This window comes from Hordeum vulgare, chromosome 7H (assembly GCF_904849725.1).
Source record: "Hordeum vulgare subsp. vulgare chromosome 7H, MorexV3_pseudomolecules_assembly, whole genome shotgun sequence".
Taxonomy (NCBI): domain Eukaryota; kingdom Viridiplantae; phylum Streptophyta; class Magnoliopsida; order Poales; family Poaceae; genus Hordeum; species Hordeum vulgare.
In genome coordinates, this window is record NC_058524.1 from 325,508,023 (window position 1) to 325,524,189 (window position 16,167).

A 16,167-nucleotide genomic window follows, 5' to 3' on the forward strand; every position below is an offset into this window, starting at 1 on the left:
CTCTGGCCCACAATTGGTGCTCGGGAAGCTTCCGTCAAGCTTATTTTTTTATTTTTTTCTCGGGATTTTTGGAACTCTGTAAATTGGGGTAAAAGTCCGTGCAAAAAAGACATCAGCAAACAGAAACTGGCACTGGGTGCATTGAGTTAGTAGGTTAGTCCAAATATGTGTAAAAAGGTATGAAAGTGTAGCAAAACATATAACAATGTCACCCAAAAGATCATGGAACAAGCAGAAATTATAGATACGTTTGGGACGTATCAACATCCCCAAACTTAGTTCCTGCTCGTCCTCGATTAGGTAAATGATAACACAAATATTTTTTGTGGTGACATGCTAACACACATATTAGAACTTCAAAGTAAAGCAAGTAAGATATGCAATTCAAGTCAAGACAATAACAATCAAGAGTCTATATTTAGTATTGAAATTAGCAAAGTAGGAACATAAAGGTGCAAGAGCTCTCGCTATTCGTGACTCGAATGTCTCCAAATGGTGTTCGCATGCAAGAAGTGGGAGATGGGTTAGAGCATAATTTTTTTAAATTGAGAACTCAATATACTAAAACTTAACACTTGGTCTACTTCAGAATCTTATTTTGACTCATCCCCAGACCAATAGTCCGACACAAGTAAAAATGATCCTCTCCCTTTCGACTTTGAGCACTCATCCAATGGGTGAGCGCAAGCAAGATATATTGGCACTTAGGATGGCAAAGAGAATAATGATGGGGAAGGAAGACAAAAAGTTGTGAAAGACGTACATCAATGAGGAAAACCATAGGCGAGAGAAAGCCAAAATGATAGATATGATGTGAGGAGTAGGGATTGCCATGTAACGGATGCACATGAAAACTAGTGGGGGAATGATACGCTCTGTCATCATAAACCATAAACTCTCCAATGAAACTAGTGGGGTGCATCCAACTTGCTTGCTCATGAAGACCTAGAGCTCATTTGAGGAATCTCATCAGTGGAATATACAAGCCAAGTTCTATAGTGTAAGGGGTCCCACATAGTTATGCATGAATGATAATCTCTATGGAGTACAAATATAACAATGGAGTACGAGTGTGGATCTTTCAAAAGTAATATTAGTGTTTCCCCCCCTCTCTTTTTATTTTTTTATTTTTGTGTGCGGCCTCTTTGGCTCTTTCTATTTATCTCTCATTTGTGCTCTTTGGGATCTTTTAATTTGTCCTCTTTCAGATCTTTTAATTTGTCCTCTTTGGGATATTTTCCTCACTTAAGGGCAACACTCTATTATTTACAATAATGAAAAAGAAGATCTTCACACTTTATAAGAAGTACTCAACCATAAAGACAAATGAAAACTATCATGATGTATGCAAATTTATGCCTCTGCTAGTGTAGCAGGATATGCAATGAAACTAGCGCGTCGTGTAGCAATAATAAGGGCAAGTCCCAACTAGCATGCGTCTCCTCGATCAAGCAAAAGCATGTATGACAGGAAGATCAAGTCATGAGAATGTGGATGTTGCATGTGAATGTATCTCGAGAAGGCTATGGAAATGCCTTAATAGGTAGGTATGGTGGCTGCTTTGAGGAAGGATATAATGAGGCTTATGATGACAGAGCGTATCATGCCAAGGGTTTGGATGCACCGGAGAATTTTGCACCAACACTCAAGATGAGAAAGGGGAATGCATGGTACCGAAGAGGCTAGCAAAATATGGACGGTGGAAGTGCCAACAATCGAATACTCGCATTAGTCCGAAGAACTCATACGCTTATTATCGATAACTCTTTATCTAGTCAGGAAATTCACAAAGAGACAAGTACCCCGAGGAGGAGTGTTTGGGAGTTTGGTTATCCTTGCGCGTCCTTGACCCATGGTACGAGTGGGTACTCTATATATTCCAACTCCTCCAGAGGTTAGGGAGCAACCTAGTAGCTAGAGTTCTCAACTAATTTTTTAGTTTTTGAAAAACACACGAATTTCCCAAAATACGACACCTATCACTAATAGGCTCAAGCTCTTGGCACCGAAAGTCCAAACATTACTCAAATCAATACCTCAAAACTATTGCAAGTTACTACTATACTTAAATAGCAACCTCAATTACCTACTCAGGCAAGACACACAACTCAGTGCAACAAGCCAACTCTCTAAACAAGATAAGCATGATAACTCAAGAGAGTTCCAAAAGCAACCTAAATAAAAGCTCTTAAAAAGATAAAGCATGAAAACCAAGAGCTAAGCATGACATGAGCTATGAAAAGATAAAGAACACACAAAAAAGATAAGCATGAAAACTTATGTTGTGTTCTAGAGTGGAGTGGAGTGTGTTTCTCTCCCAAACAAAGAAGGCTAGGTTCCAACTTGTTATGAACATCAAGCAAAACTAAAACAAACTAAAAAGTAAAGAGCGGGACTCTCCAAGCATAGCACATAACATATGAGGTGATAAAAATATAGCATGGAGAAGGACGAACTGATGATTGTTGATAGAGACGGGGATGCACGGGGGCATCCCCAAGCTTAGACACTTGAGTCTCCTTGAATATTTCTTCGGGGTGCATGGGGTAATCCCCAAGCTTGAGCGCTTGACACTCCTAGATCTTCTTTCATCATCTTCCATCGCCTACTTGAAAACTCCCTTCATACGAAACTCATCATAAGCTGATTAGAGTGGTTAGTGCCCATGATAAAATAATTTATTATCTACTGGAAATAAAGATTTTCATGAAAAGATACTATTTCTCAAGATTTACAAAAGGTTTTTGCAAAGAAAAAACAAGCTTGAGATTTGCAAAATGATGAAAATGCAAAACGTCGTAGAATCTATGAAAAAACAAAACTGCACGTAGTATATAATGTTTTTGGGGCACTTCTTCAACTCAAATCAAAACAATCAGAACAAATGCCAGAAAGACAATTATATAGAGCATTCTGTCATAAACATTCCAATCAAAAAGAGGATCTGGTGATTTGTGGCGAATTTGTCCGTCAAGCAGACATGATATGTTTCTTGACAACATGTCACAACTTTTTAGCTTTCTTGCAATCGGAGGCTAAAACATGGCACAAAGCTTGAAAATAAAGATACAATGATGTTGATACAGTAGTAACAAGCATCAAGACCACTGAAAATGATAGTAAAAACTCAAAGTAAAGATAACAATGGTGGTCTCCCTAGAGCTCTTTCTTTATAGCGATAAAGATAGGCTTAAGATTTTAATGATGCTCTCGTAGGAATAAGAGTTGTAGAACAAAAGAGAGAATCAAGTAGCAAATACCTAACACATTTATGTCTAACATTCTTCCTATGCATAGGAATATTGCAATAGAATAATTCATTGAATCACAAAGCAATAAGCATAGGAAGGCAAAACAAGTGCAGCTTCAAAACCTTTGACATAAAGAGGGGAAACTTCTTATTTTTTAGGTATTTAGAACCATGTCTCCCCCTCTCATTATAAATTTCAGTGGCATCATGGATGAACTCAACAATATAACTATCACATAAGGCATTATTTCCATGATCCAAAAGCATAAAAGTATCATTACTCTTCTTATAAGCCAAATATTTCTTATTAGGAATAGTGAGAGTAAATCAATCATTATCATCATGGTAATCATAATGTTTAGGAAGCATAGTATCATCTAAGAAAATTTTCTCCTCAAAAGTTGGGGGACTAAAAATATCATGTTCATCAAACCCGTCATCCCCAAGCTTAGAGCTTTCCATGTCATTAGCAATATTGATATTCAAAGAAAGCGTACCAATAACATTGCCACCATCATAATTGTTATGAAAATAATAAAGTTCCATAGATTTTTGAATTTTCTCCTCAAACACTTCATGTCCTAGTTCAAGATAAAGTTTATAAAGCTCTCTCATATTTTTCTTGTTTCCCATTGAGCCTAACTAGTGAAATGAAAACAAGAAACAAAAAAGATTTAATTGCAAGATCTAAAGATATACCTTCAAGCACTCACTTCCCCGGGTCATAATTTCATTATTCGAACTTCAAAAACTAGAAAGCAGACTAACAAGACTGAAAGCAAAGGTGAAAGATAGTGTGCAACTCCCCTATCTTGAAGACTCGAGTCCCCGGCAACGGCGCCAGAAATTTGTTTGATGAAGAGTTGATGGATATACTTCTCACCCCTTGTTGGTTACCCCAAGTGGAAGGTGGAGATGTAGTCAGCAGCAGATTTCCCTTACATGGGGACTATAAGGTTTATCGAACCAGGAGGACTCCGACGATCAACAAGTAGGTGTCCGCTGCTCTAGCGCTAGCAGAAGACGTGGACCTGCACACACAACAAATAACTTTGCTCACAACGAGTACAGAGAGGTTGTCAATCTCTCCGGCCTTGTAGTTTGCAAAGGATCAAAACACAAGCGGGAAGAGTGATAGTGATTGCAACAGAAAATAAAATAAAGCAGTAAATGATGGAGGTGTAAGTAGTGGTGGTAATATGGACCCTAGTCACATGATGATCACTAGTGACGTCTCTCTCCCAAAAGACGATAAACAACTATGCATGGGTAATCAAATTACAGCTGGGCAATTGACATAATTATAAACGCACCGCAATGCTAATCATGCTACTAGAAAGTTAGAGGCTCAAAAGTAATGGGCGGTACGCCAAGACAAGTAGACCATTTATTCATCAACATCTACTTACTAGTCATCCACCTTGAGATATCTATCCAGTACATATCGCTGGTGTTAAGTTGCGAGCCCCACCCAAAGTGTAAACTCAAAGCAACGGACAACTGCATTAACGAACTTTCCGTAAGGTAAACAATCCTTGCCACCGTGGTCACAAGCACCATTGTTTTCTCCCTGGTGGAAACAACACATCCCCTAGTCTCATGTTTCTGTCACTCAAGCTAGACATGATGGGGCATGAACCCACAATCATGCATAACGCTCCCTCTTGGAGTTACAATCTACTACTTGGCGAAAGCAATAAAAAGCAACGGAAACATGCAAGAATTACCTAAGAGCATACTATAAAAGGATAATCAAATATATAACTCATCAGAATCTCAACATAATCTCATAATCCATCAGATCCCAGCAAATCGAGCATAGCAACAGCAGGAAAATTACATAGATGCCTTGATCATGTAGAGCAGCTCACAAGGGCTAATAATTAAAGCGCAAGATTAGAGAGAAGACATCACATAGCTACTGTTCATGCACTCATGGTCTAAGGAGGACTCCTCACGGCACGTCCGGGAAGTGAACATGGCGGTGGAGAAGCTCCCGGTGGTCAATCCTCCCTCTGACAGGGTGCCGGGAAGAAGTCTTCTGACGGTCCCGATCTCGGAAGCGCTGCGGCTGTGGAATGATGGATAAATTCGCGATTCCACATATTCTAGAAGGGTTTCCTCTTGGAGCGGTAAATATAGGCCGAAGGAGGGTGTCAGAGGAGGTGGGCCCCACCCAAGCGACATGTGGGCGCAGCCAGGGGGTAGGTCGTGCAGGGAGGCCGCATGGGCACGCCCTGGCTCCCTTCTGGCCCACCTTTGGTGCTCGGGAAGCTTCCGTCTCGCTGATTTTTATATATTTTTCTCGGGATTTTTGGGACTCTGTAAATTGGGGTAAAAGTCCCTTCAAAAAAGACATCAGTAGACAGAAACTGGCACTGATGCACTGAGTTAGTAGGTTAGTCCCAATATGTGTAAAAAGGTAGCAAAACATATAACAATGTCACCCAAAAGATCATGGAACAAGCAGAAATTATAGATACGTTTGGGACGTATTACCAGCCCACCAGTCAGCTTCTTCTTCCCCGCGTGGTCTCCTCGCATGGCAGGACCAGGGGAGGCTAGGTCAAAGCACCGACGCTCCGTCCCCGCGGCTCAAGCCATCCCTAGTAGCGTTCCAACCACCGTAGCACTTGTGGCAGCAAGCCGCTCCACCGTGGGGCCTCTGTCCATGCTGGGGAGCGATGGACGAGCCGGCAGCTAACTGAGGTGGCACGACCGATAGGTTAGGAAGCAGGACTCCATGGCCACCCACGGAGGAAGGGAAGCGGTGGGGACGTTCGTGGCGGCTCAGGGATATCCATGGTGCGGTTCAGAGGGGAAGGGAACGTTCTAGAGGGTCGTAGTCGAGCGAGGGCCGGCGGAACACATTCAGCCATGGGGGCGGATGGAGGGCACGAGAGGGAGAGTGGGGAGCTCTGGGGTTCTAGGGAGAGGGGGAAGCTTGTCTGGAGGCTCAGGGTGCTTGGGAGAGCCAAAAGGAGAGGGGCCGATGTGGAGGAGCTCGGCTGCGTGGCGGACGCGCTCTGGCACGGGAGGGCACGCGTGCCTGGGGTGTTTGGAGGCTAGCCCGCATCGGGAAGGGGTGTTTGACGGTCAAGGGAGCTCTATGGCGCGCTGAGACACGCTGTTGTCGCTGGTCCCGAGCTGCAGGGCAAGGTTAAGGTGCACAACACAAGTTTTGCATGCCAGTGGTATGGTCACCACGACCCTGTGCATCCAGGACCACCCTCTGGTCAAGAGATGCTGTCAAACATGCAAGGCATGCTCTCAGGAGACTGATGGATAATTTTGGTTGCACTTGGGGCAGGGTACGTGTGGTTTTGACTGGTCAAGTTTGCAACAGAAAAGTTGGAGCTAAGAAAAGTGATTTTCAAAAGGGGAATCTTTGGGAGGAAACTATGTCTAGCAGTGTTAGCTATGCAAGAACTACAATACTGCTAACTTTCATCTCAAGAGGAGGACTGTAGCTAGTACTTGTAGTTCAAAGCTACAATTGTGCCAGAAATCAAGTTTCAGATGTGTTGCTCATTTCTCCCACATGAGCATGCCATATCTTAATGATGCATTAGCATGCTAGAGATGCCCTGGAATAATGCGGGGGCTTTAGATTAAGCAAAAGTATAGGAAGAGGGGTAAAAATGGTGCTGCCAAGGTAAAAATGAGAGGTAGCTACATGGAGTCACTCTCCAATAATTGACCAGGGGCCTTGGCAAGGTTACTGGAGGTAAAAGGAAACTATAGAGCGTTAGGTAAAAGTTTAGGTTCAAGGGAAATAGTGGAAGGAGCCATAGGAGCAACTATGGTGAATGTACACAAGGTGTTTGATGGATGTTAGGGCTACCACATGGATTCCATTTGATATGAAACTTGACAGGATCACATAATAGATGAAAATAAGATTCGACACTAAATTTTGGATTTGGTGGAAAAGAAGGTGTTTGATGGATGTTAGGGCTACCAGATGGATTCCAGTTGATATGAAACTTGACAAGATCACATAATAGATGAAAATAAGTTTCGACACCAAATCCCAGGTTTCCAATGTAGACTTGGAAAACTCATGAAATGGGGAGAAATGGCCTTGTGCTTACAAAACTATTCAAATCAGTTCCCACAAATCCTATATTTGATGTGGGGCATTATTTGAGCACTAAATCATGCCCCAAAAGTTTGGGATCAATTGGAGAAACTTTATAATGTAAAGTTTCCCAAAGTCAGAAATCAACAAAGAGGGTTTTGACGGTCTTGGGATAAGTTCTGCTATTCTGTTTGATGCACCACTTAGCGTGGATGCATTATTGGGGTATCAGAACATGTCCACCAAATTTGAGCACCATTGGAGACACTTGGCAGTGTAGAGTTTCTCAAATTTGGATTTGGACACATAGGGTTTGTGAATAATTAAGTGAATCAATTCAATTTGGACTCAGATGAAACTTGGGAAGATCATCACATATATCATATGTGACATGATAGAATATTACAGGAATTTATGGAGAATATTTATCACAGAAATATTCCAAAAGATTGAAATAGGCAGGAAGGGTTTTGAAGGGTTTTACCCAATATCTTGAACATAACCATGTGTTGAAACTCCCATATGGAATATATGTTTCCATTGAGTTTCCCTAATTTTTCTCAAATATTTTGAAAGCAATAAAAATAACTTTTTCATAAAGGACCATTTATGGCCTCACAGGAAGGCTTTTAAATAAAATAGTAAAAAAACTTTTTAAATAATAATATTGTGGTTTTGGGAAGTAATTGTGATAATGGGTTTTAAATAAAACATTTTGTGAAAAATAACTTCCCTAATTTGAGGACTTGTATTACAAATCCCAACGGAGGGGTTTTGAAAGCTTAAATCGAGGAAATGCTTTTTGGTGAAAATAATATTTGGTAAAAATAGTTTTTGGTCCTACACACATGGAATGATCATTAGGCAAGGGTTTGGGTTAAGGAGTTGAGTGTGGCAAGTAGGAGGAACATTGGATTGAAACACAATAAATAGGCAAGCAAGCAACCATCACATCAAGCATCACAAGCATTCACAAAAACTTTAATTGGTCCTAATTTTGAGAAAAGTTAATTAGTCACGAGATTTAAATAGAGGGTGTTACAACTTGCTTCTTTGATTGTGTTTTAAAATCACCAACTTCCTCCTACTCTCTAGAGTCATCTTCTCGATTAAAATCCTAGCCCAAAGACCATACCATGTGTATAGTACCTAAAACTATTTTTCAAAGATTTTATTTTAACCAAAAAACTTTTATCTAAGTTAAGCTTTCAAAAACCCATGAGTTGGGATTTCTACTACAAGTCCTCAAATTAGGAGAGTTGTTTTGCCACAAATATTTTATTTAAACCCCATTATAAAATAGAGTTCCCAAAACCACAAAATTAATATTTCAAAAGTTATTTTTCTCTTTTATTTAAATACCTTTTCTAAGGCCATAAATGGTCTTTTATGAAGAAAAAAATATATTATCTTGCTTCCAAAATATTTGAGAAAATTTAGGGAAACTTACTCGACAAATATTTTCCATACATGAGAGTTTCAACACATGGTCATGTTCAAAATAATGGACAAACCCCTCCAAAACCCATTCTGTCTATTCCAAGCTTTTGAAATAATTCCATAAGAAATATTCTCAAATATTTCCCGTAAAGTTCTAGCATTTGACACATGATATGTATGATGATCTTGCCAAGTTTCATCTCAATCCAAGTTGACTTTATTCACAAACATATTCCAAAACCTTATCCGCCACAACCAAATTCGAGCAACTCTACATTTCCAAGTTTCTCCTTTTGCTCTCAAATTTTGTGAACTTGTTCCAATAACCTAATGAGGCATCCACACCAGGTGGTAAATCAAGGAGAATAGATCCCCTTGTCCAAAACCCCGTCAAACCATCTTCTCTTGATTTCTAGAATTGGGAATATTTGCATTGTCAAGTTTCTCCAATTGATCTCAAACTATTTGGGCATGTTCTAATCCTCAAATAATGCGACCACACCAAGTGGTGCATTAGGAGCAATTATTTTGCAAAAGTGGGTCTACAGAAATCCATTTCTTCCCATTTCTAGGGTTTATAGGTTTTACATTCAAAACTTTCACCACCATTTTCACCTAATAATTGGTAATGTTAAATCTCATGGCCATTAGCCTCCATTTGCTTTCCCAACACTTCATCAAAAACCTTGTGGTGTTTTTGTAAAACAGTTGTTTTCACCCCTTTCTCCGTTCTCCTTCACCCCATAATTCTACCAGAACTTCACCTAGTTACCCTCGACCTATATTATCGAGGGGGTAAAATCCTAGTTTACACCTATGTTTGCACCATGGCACACTACTTCCGCCTGTCCCCTTTCACTCCTACCCCCGCCTTGCAACCTAAGCTACCCTAGAGCATCTCCACAAGACCCTACGAGCTAGTGGACAAGGTTAGGCGGCCCAGTGCGCGCAGGGGAATGGCCATGCCGGACATTTGGCCGCTCTGGAGCGTGCTATAGTGCCCATCCGCACTATGGACACCCTCATCCCGAACGCCCATGCGACTTCGTGCTCCCCCGCTCGCCGGCAAAATCCCCTTGGCATCCGCAGAATGGAAGGACATTGGCCGCCACCTCTCTCCGCCTCTGCGGACCTCCCCTCGCACGCGCACCGGCCTCCCGAGCACACGAGTGGGCGTGATTGCACGTGCTACGAGTCTGCTCTGCCCTCTCTCTCCCTTTCCTTCCTTGGTCCGAGACCAAGTTCACAAGAGCCGCAGATACGGGCCAAAGGACGCTCAAGCTTGCTAGGGAATACCAAGACCCCGTCGGACCTTGGTTCATGGCGCACCAACGCCTAGGCTTTTTAATCCTGCCCTGTGGCTCTCTCTCCCCTTTGATCGACCTCGCGTAGCCCCAATCGAACCCCAGAGTCAGCCCCTCTTCGTTCCCCGCTCTTTGTGCTCGAAATTGAGCCGGTCACCGCTTCTTCGGGTTGCCGATGTTCGGGAGGTACAGAGGCCTCTGGCCTCCATTTCTTCACCCCGACTCTCTCTCGATCCCATAAACCTAGCCCTGCCCTCCATCTGTTGGATTCTGTCCAAGGGCAAGCGGACCATCTTCGGTTTCCTTGGCCATCGCTCGGGTCAATCGCCATCTACAATCCTGTCACCACCAGCAGTCATCTCTGATGCCATCGAACTGGCGATGCTCCCATGAGTGCAAAACTCTTATTTATAGAGAACTTTATTTTTCTTCTTGTTGTGTGGCTTATCTTTGTTGTTTCGGACGATAGTTGACGAGGTAGACGAAGTGCTCGAAGTTGGATGAGAAGCTCCTAAAGACGTTGAAGACTTTGGTGAACTAGGCAAGCAACCCTTTAACCATGACTATGAAACTACTTTTATGAATTTCATATGTCACTTTGTTTTGTTGCATTTGAATCAAGTTGAATTGGTGACAACCTTGGTGAGTTGTCTCCCAGGTTTCCTCGTTGATACTTGCACTAAGCATGACCCTACCTTCCTTTGAGGGTTGTGCGGGAGGGAAGTAGTTAAGATGCTTAAATAGTTGCTATGCAAGTGCGATGGGATATGCATGGTGATGAAAAAGAAATGATTTCAAAGACTATTTTTAAAACCCCGTCGGGTGCCACTGGTGCCTGAGGGAAATGGTGTTGAGTTATGTAACCACTTGAGAAAGAAGTGGCGCACTAAGGCAAGTGGGTGTGTCTGCTTTTGAAAATGGCCTCCCAACTTTACATGTGCGACCATGATACCCCTTTATGGGATGGGGCTTTGTTTATTACTTTGGTTGGTGCTAACAGAGAGCCTGCATTACTAGTGGTGGGAGTGTCATGATCACTCTGGATACAGAGTCGTGACAGGTTGGGAGACCATGGGCTACTTTTACACATACTGGGTACATCGTTGCGTGCCCTCATGGATGGTACGATCTTGAGAAAGCCTCATATGATCTACATCATGAGGGATGTCACCACAAGTGGACTCTTTGTTTAGTGTTTCCAGAGGAAAGGCATTGTTCGGGTGCTTACCTCAGGTATGGAATATACCACGAGTCATGGACGACATAGAAGTTCCCCGAGACGTGTGGGTACAACACACAAATCTCTATAGGGTATAAAACTATTGGAACAGCTGTGTCCATGGTGAAGATAGTTAGGTAGTCCTGAAAATAGACTATGTCCAAATGTTTTCACAAACTTGGTGTGTATGTGAGAGAAAGATGATACTTCAGATAAGTGGGATGACTTGACATGAAAATGAACATGGGATGTTCAACCCCTACTTATGATGATATCTATGGCTTGTTCATATGGATATCTGCAACATGTTGATGCATGCTTTTACAAGTTGATTGATCATGACATTGCACTCAAAACTAGCTTTCTGCAAATTATCTACTTAGTGCTATATCATGCATTGTTATTGCCTTGTTCCAAAAATGGGTTGCTTGCGAGTACATTCCAAGTACTCATTGCCTTGCCACTAGTTATTTTATTCACCAGGTATGAGAGAACAGGATATGACGACGAATTCCTTGGTGATGTTCGTGCAAGCTAAGACGCCTCCCAGTGTGAATGCGTGTAGGGAACGGTAGTGATAAAGATTTTCCACTGCAATTATATGAAGACCTGGCCATGAAGGCAATATTCGAGTAAAACGGTACGTAATGGATGTAAGACTGTTGTTATTCAATTTTTGTGTGTTCAGTGAGCATTGATCTCTGGGATCACTATGCACATACATTTGGTGATCATGAATTATGAGTGAGGATCCCCACAAAGCTGGTATCAGAGCTAGGTTGACTGTAGGAAGCTCGTATTTAGGATAGGAACTAGCCCTCAAACCCATAAAATCACTTACAAACCTACTAGACGTATCTCCTCTTCTGATCTAGCCAACTATAGAGCATTACACTCATATCATCCTCTCTTATCATATTAACCCTCCTTTGACCATCTTATAGATGGCCGTCGTGACTGGGTTTCCACTCTCCAAAGAAGTTGCTGATATGTCTCAAACGTATCTATAATTTTTGATGGTTTCACGCTGTTATCTTGCCTTCTTTGTATGTTTTATGTACCTTTTTATATCTTTTTGGGACTAACATATTAATTCAGTGCCAAGTGCGAGTTCATGTTTTTCCGTGTTTTTGACTCTTTTCAGATCTGATTTTGGAACAGAGTCCAAATTCAGTGCCAAGTGCGAGTACCTGAAATGATTTTTTCCCAAACGGAAGAAGTCCAGGGGGCTTGTGGGCCCAGCCAGATGGGCTCTAGGGAGCCCACAAGCCCGCACTCCGCCACAAGGGGGGAGGCGGCGGTGGGCAGGCTTGTGGCCTCCCTGGCTGACTCCGGACCTAGGTCTTTGGCCTATAAATTCCCAAATATTCCGCAAAAAATCAGGGGAGCCTCGAAAATACTTTTCCGCTGCCGCAAGCTTCCGTTTCCGCAAGATCTTTATCTGGAGACCCTTCCCGGCGCCCTGCCGGAGGGGACTTTGGAGGTGGAGGGCTTCTTCATCATCATCATCGCCCCTCCAATGACTCGTGAGTAGTTCACTTCAGACCTACAGGTCCGTAGTTAGTAGCTAGATGACTTCTTTTCTCTCTTGGATCTTCAATACAAAGTTCTCCATGATCTTCAAGGAGATCTATCCGATGAAATCTTCTTTGGTGGTGTGTTTGTCGAGATCCGATGAATTGTGGACTTGTCATTAGATTATCTATGATATATATTTGAGTCTTTGCTGATTTCTTATGTGCATGATTTGATATCCTTGTAAGTCTCTCCGAGTCTTGGGTTTTGTTTGGCCAACTAGATCTATGATTCTTGCAATGGGAGAAGTGCTTGGTTTTGGGTTCTGCCATGTGGTGACCTTTCCCAGTGACAGTAGGGGCAGCAAGGCACACATCAAGCAGTTGCCATCAAGGGTAAAAAGATGGGGTTTTTATCATTGGTTTGAGATTATCCCTCTACATCATGTCATCCTGCTTAAGGCGTTACTCTGTTCTTACGGACTTAATACACTAGATGCATGCTAGATAGCGGTCGACGTGTGGAGTAATTGTAGTAGATGCAGAAAGTATCGGTCTACTTGTTTCGAACATGATGCATCTAGAAATAATCATTGCATAGATATCGTCACGACTCTGCACAGTTCTATCAATTGCTCGACAGTAGTTTGTTCACCCACCGTCTACTTGCTTTCATGAGAGAAGCCACTAGTAAACACTACGGCCCCCGGCCTATTCACATCCATCGTTTACAACTCCGCTTTTACTTTGCTTTGTTACTTTGTTGCTTTCACTTCTCACTTGGCAAACAATCTATAAGGGATTGACAACCCCTTCATAGCGTTGGGTGCAAGCTTTTGTGTTTCTGCAGGATCTTGAGATACTCCTCTGCTGGATTGATACCTTGGTTCTCAAACTAAAGGAAATACTTACCTCCGCTGTGCTACATCATCCTCTCCGCTTCGAGGAAACACCAATGCAGAAGGATTCCTGGTGTCGCCAACGTGCCCATTTCTGGCGCCACTGGAAGGTCTTTTGTGCAGCAGCATAACGGACATCAGAAGCATTCCTGTGCCATTGCCAGGGATCCTTTTTGAAACATCACAAGTATTTCTGGCGCCGTTGCCGGGGAGGAGAAATCAACATCTATCCATGTAGGTCTCACAAATTCTTCTCTTGCATTTACTTTTGTTGCCAGTTGCCTCTCGTTTTCCTCTCCCCCACTTCACATTTGCCGTTTTCATTTGCCTTTCGCCTTCGCCCTTTTCTCTTGGTTGCTTTCGGTTCGCTTGTGTGCCATGTGCCCTCAATATGCTTGCATCTTCGCTTGCTGAAAATCTAGTGATATGGATCCTCATCCACTTGCTAGTCTCTTTAAGAGACCCACTCGTGTGGAACAAATTGCTAGTGAGTTGAGGGCAATTGACTATTTCTTCGGAGTTTTGCGTAAGATGCGTGAATCTGAAAGTTGTGAGGAAGAAATTCATGAAGTGATTCATGAGGGCTCCTTGGATGAAAAGCATGATTGCAATGATTTCACTATAAATCCTATTAGTCAAAATCATGCTAAAAATATGCAAAACCCTAAGCTTGGGGATGCTAGTTTTGCTATGTCCCCTACTTGTTGCAATAATCATGATTGTGGTGATGATCTTTCTTATGATCTTGAAAATCTGCTCAAACCTCATGATGAATATGATATTCACAACAATACTGAAAGTGGGATTGGAGAAGTCATGACTTTATTTGATGATAATCCCACTATTTTTGAAGAGTGTCAACCTTGCATGCATGTGGATCATGAAAATAATATCCTATTGGATAGCTATATTGTTGAATTTGAATATGATCCCACATGTAATTGCTATGAGACAGGAAAATATTTTGGTAGAAACTTTCATGTTAACCAAATCACCTCTCGTGTTGTTGAGATTGCTCTTGTCTCTTTCTTCTGCCTTGCATATGGCAGCTATCGGTTGTCTTGACAATTTTTTTTCCTATAAAATGCCTATGCATAGGAAGTATTTTAGACTTAGATGTGATTTTCACATGCTTTATGATGCTCTCGTTGTGCTTCAATTCTTGTCTTTTGTGAGAGCATCATTGATGCCTAGCTAAGGGCGTTAAACAAAAGCGCTTGTTGGGAGGCAACCCAACGAATCTATTCTTTTTATTTCTGTTTTGTGTTTTCCACACTTTCATAATTCTGTTATGATTGTGTTTTTTGTGTTTCTTTTTGTGTTTGTTCCAAGCAAAAACGTTATGATTAGTCTTGGGGATGATCGTTTGGTCATGCTGGAAAAGACAGAAACTTTCTTCTCACGAAACGGTTTTTCATTTTTTTTCTGTAAGAGCTTTTGAGTTGATTCTTTTTGCTGCCGATGGCTACGCAAATGCTCCAGACTGTCGTAATTTTCAGAATTGTTGAAGTACCAGAGGTATACGAAACATACGGATTGCTACAGACTGGTCTGCTGTTAACAGATTCTGTTTTTGTTGTGTTGGTTGCTTATTTTGATGAAACTATGGATAGTATTGGGGGGTATTAGCCATGGAAGATTGGAAGTATAGTAACCCAACATCAGCACAAGTAGAATTTAAGTTTGCAACAATACCTAAGGAAGTGGTGGTTTGCTTTCTTGTACTAATGTTATCATAAGTTTCTGTTTAAGTTTTGTGTTGTGAAGTTTTCAAGTTTTGGGTGAAGTTCTTATGGACAAAAAGATAAAGAGTGGCAAGAGCTCAAGCTTGGGGATGCCCAAGGCACCCCAAGAGATTCAAGGATGCCGTAAAATCCTAAGCTTGGGGATGCCTGGGAAGGCATCCCCTCTCTCGTATTCAATCCATCGGTAACGTTACTTGGGGCTATATTTTTATTCACCACATGTTATGTGTTTTTGCTTGGAGCATCTTGTATCGTAGGAGTCTTTTATTTTTGTTGTTTCAAAATCATCCTTGCTGCACACCTAGAGAGAGAGACATGCACACACCGTGATTTTGTCGACCTTCACTTATATCTTTTGGTAGACAATTCAACTCACATGTGCTTCACTTATATCTTTTGAGCCAGATACTTTTGCTCTGTGTGCTTCACTTATATATTTTAGAGCACAATGGTGTGTGTCTTGGTAGTTGATCTATGCTTTGAAAATAGTCTCAAAAGGGGTAGTTATCCAAAGGGATACGAAAACTTCCACCTTCATGTGCATTGAATAGTTAGAGAAGTTTGATTCATCTCAATTAGTTTTGAGTTGTGGTTATGGTAATATTGTAGTCATGCTAGGAAGGTGTTGTGGATCTAGAAATACTTGTGTCGAAGTTATTGATTCCTGTAGCATGCACGTATGGTGAACCTCTATGTGATGAAATCTGAGCATGAT

General features: G+C 41.8%; 1 pseudogene; it reads right to left on the reverse strand.

The window, feature by feature from the left end:
* The window catches only part of LOC123408833, a 70,334-nt pseudogene extending 64,411 nt beyond the window's left edge, over positions 1-5,923 (reverse strand).
* Positions 5,924-16,167: the final 10,244 nt, after the last annotated feature.